Here is a 3,870-nt window from a genome sequence, read left to right as displayed (position 1 = left end):
CGATATAGTTCTTTTTTACACGTGGTTATTTTCAAATAATAATCATAAAACATTTTAAAATAAAATTGTATATATCATTTTAGTTTTTTTTTTACAATCTCCAATATCTTGAATATTTCTAATTTTGAATTGCAAGCATCCTGAATAAACAAAAAATCGATTCTTAGACTTGATTATAAATTCAAATTGCGTATGAATAATAATAATAATAATAATATAGAGGGGTGCAATGAAAATAGAAATATCTTTATTTTTATTTCAGATGGTTGTACAGTATTTTTGAATGTAGGTCATGCAATTTCTTGCACACATATCTCGTTAGCAGACATTACACCCCATTTTTTAATTGGATAAAAAGGGGAATGACTTATTTTACCATAAGATAGGGTGCAAATTAAAAATCAATTCTGTCTAAGACGCCAATGTTGCAGATTATAAATGTGGGAAAAGTACTTATGTAACTTTTGGGGTCAATAACAGATCTCTTTTGATAACATTTATTGTGAACATGCTCCACGTTTATTCCTTGTAGATTATGTTTTTAATTATTTATAATCCACATTATTTTTATTGAATTTATCTATAGGGTAATAACTTTCTAAGTTCCAGTTTTTTTGAGTAAATGAATCAAATTTAAAAATAGACAAATTAATGGAATCTCGGTCTGACCTTAAAGTATCTTAACCACTTAATAATAAGGAAGAACAAGGTGAGCCTATTTATAAACAAGTTTTCACACTTTCGTGTCTTTGGAGGAAATTAGTGATGTATAATGGGGTCTCAAATAAAATAATTAAACTATAACAAGCGCAGGCCTCGGAGTCACTTCAGAAAAAACTAGTGTAAATAGTCTGACAAATTAGAAAGAAATAGTATCAAAATAGTGTCATGAAATTGGTCTATTATTAAAAATGAACTTTACTCTTTATTTAACATGTTATTCTTTAGTCTATAAATTATTATCAAAATTACTATTTATTTATTACAGGCTTCACAGTCTTTCCACTCTTTCTGAATTTTTCACTTAAATCCGAACTGAACTAATAGTCGAATACAAAAATCCAACTAATTTTTGTTAAAAATTCCATCTTTTCGATTGAAAAGTCTACTATTAAAATTTTGTTTAAGAATTCATCTTCCTTATTTAAGAAGTTTATTATTTGTTTCAAAATTCAATTATTTTGTTTAAAATTCAACAATTTAGTTGAAAAGTCATACTTCTTGGGTGAAAATTCAACAATTTTATTGAAATTTTTTTTCTTTCTTGTTTATGATTTTTTTTTGATAATTCAATTATTTTTTTGAAAACCCATCTCTTATTGAAAATTCACATTTTAGTGTTAAAAATTGAACTGTTTTGTAAAAAAGTCGTATTTTCGGCTAGAAAAATAAACAATTTGGCATGAAAATTTAACTATTTGGTTGGAAATTATTTTTCTTTAAACTGCTTTTTTTGTTGAAAGTTTTAATATTTAGTTAAGCAATAATTTTTTGGTATGCGAATTAATCTTTTTTATTGCAAATTTCATCCTGTTTAGTAGAAAATTTAATTATTTGTTGAAAATTCGCCTTTGTTGGTTAAATCCAAGTGTTTTTTATTTTTAATTGAAATATTATTTGTCAAAATTTCAATTATAAAATTTGTTGTTGAAAATTCATCTTTCTAGGCTGGAAACTTAACATACTAGAATACTGAGAATTGAGGTATTTTGTTGAGAATTATTTTTTTGGTGAAAATTATTCTGTTTGGTTGAAATATCATCGTGATGGTTGAGGATTCAACTGTTTTGTTGGCAATTCGCCCTTTTTGTTTTAATTCAATTTTTTTTATTTAACGATATTTTCGGATGACCCATAAATAAATTTTTGAATAAAATTTACTCAAGTCTTACAAAGCCTAACGAAAGGAAGTACACGATCCAAATTTTCTGAAAAAATGTTACGTAAATTATGCACGGCCCCTAATCAGCCATTGAGACCATTTTCCGGTATGATTATGATGCATTAAGGTCAATAGTGTGTTAAGTCCGATGAATACAAGTGTTTTTAATAAATAAATTAATAAATATAAATAAAATTATCGTAAAATTTCGGATTTAAAATAATTGAACAACTGAAATGTTTCAAAAAATGTATAAATATATATTATAATAGACTGTGGCTACGGGTAAAGAAATTCTGGTCCGATTAGCCAGACTTTTTTTGTTGCTAAAAGCAGGTCCCGGAAATGTTGCTATTTGTACGAAAATTTCGGGGGAAAAAGCCGGAAATTTCGTTATATGTACCAATGTGCATGAAATATATTTTTTTAAATTATTTGCATGGTCACATTTTTAATCCTTCTTTGAGCATTTAAAACAGTTTAATGAAATATTGATCCAAAACTATTTATATTGAAAATGGGAAAATAACTACCCGCTCTTGTTTCTTTACCCTCTTCTAGCGAAAAATAATACAAGTTTTTTTTACTGAAGCACGACAATTACTGAAGGGTGAATCGTACTCCACGACTGTACTGTTCTCTGCTATTTTTAACCCTTTTAGAAGGGTTTCAATTATCGTCTACTATCTGCTTTACCGATCGTTGTATGGCAAACATTGGCTAGCCGAGACTACAAATAATTTTCTAGGTGTCTCTGACTTTTTAAATAATTATTTTCCGTAAAAATTTTCCAAAGATTTTCAAAACAGAATTGATTCTTAGAAATATTTCATTTTCCATTTAGTATAAATGTTATTTTTTATTTAAATTACCAGAAAATAAATTGATGTTTATTAAATCCCAGGTGCAAATTCAGGTCGGCACCCAGAGCAGGTGCGTTGGCCCAAAGTCGGACCGACTTTGGCCCGCCGTAGATCGGCAGTCAAAGTTGGGCCACCTTTTATATTCATAAGATACTTTTGTCGGCCCAACCTAAACAGCCAACGGTGGCAGACAATATGGGACCGACTGTTGGCCCAACTTTGGGCTGAACATGGACCAACCATCAGGGCAACTATGGGAAATCTTTCGTTAACGAGTAAAGCCGACTACCGGCCCAACTCTGGGCTAAGGTCGGCCCAGAGATCGGCATGAAGGGATTCAGAAAGTTCTGAAAAAGTTAGGCCGAATATTGGCCCAACAATGGCCCAAACATGGACCAACCATCGGGGCAACTATGAGACATCTTTAGTTAACAAGTAACGCCGACTATCGGCCCAACTCTGGGCCAAAGTCGGCTCAGAAATCGGCATAAAGGGATTTAAAAATTCTTTTTAATGAAAAGAGAAAAAATTTTATAAATGAATTTCGTAATATTTCAATTAATTTTAAAGAAGTTTAAAATATTGGAGAAGAATTAAAAAAAGCAAAAGAATTTTCAAGAGATTTTAGAGACTTTAAAATACTTTTTATGAGTCCAAGAGAATTTGAGTGATTATAAGGGATTTTGTGCCATTTCAATAGATTTATTATGGTTTAAAAAGTAAGTAAAGGAATTTAACATCTTCGAAAGAATTTTAAATGATTTAAACAAAATCAAAAGAGTTTAAGGATTTTCATGTAATTTAACAATATTTTTAAGTATTTAAACAGACTTTCAGGAATTTCAAGGGATTTAACTGGAGTTATTTGATTTTGAAAATTTTTAAATTTATAAACGAATTTTAAAAGATTTAAAAATATTTAAAAGAGTTCAAGATTTTTTTAATGAATTTAAGAGATTTTAATTAATTTTGAAGATTTTTTGAGGAATTTCGGTAGAATTTAAATGACTTTTAAGATTTTAAAGTAATTTTAAAATATAAATAATATTTTTGAATTTTTTAAAGTCTGGTAAATATATTGAAATCTTCGAAAATTGGTAGAAATCCTTTGAATTCTAATGTATT

At 28.4% G+C, this 3,870-nt stretch overlaps 1 protein-coding gene across 1 annotated transcript in view; it reads left to right on the top strand.

The window, feature by feature from the left end:
• The window catches only part of LOC117181493 (long-chain-fatty-acid--CoA ligase 5), a 46,959-nt gene that overhangs the window by 577 nt on the left and 42,512 nt on the right, over positions 1–3,870 (top strand). The window lies entirely within an intron of this gene.

The sequence above is a fragment of the Belonocnema kinseyi genome, chromosome 10 (genome assembly GCF_010883055.1).
Source record: "Belonocnema kinseyi isolate 2016_QV_RU_SX_M_011 chromosome 10, B_treatae_v1, whole genome shotgun sequence".
NCBI lineage: Eukaryota > Metazoa > Arthropoda > Insecta > Hymenoptera > Cynipidae > Belonocnema > Belonocnema kinseyi.
This window is presented reverse-complemented; position numbering and strand designations above follow the sequence as displayed.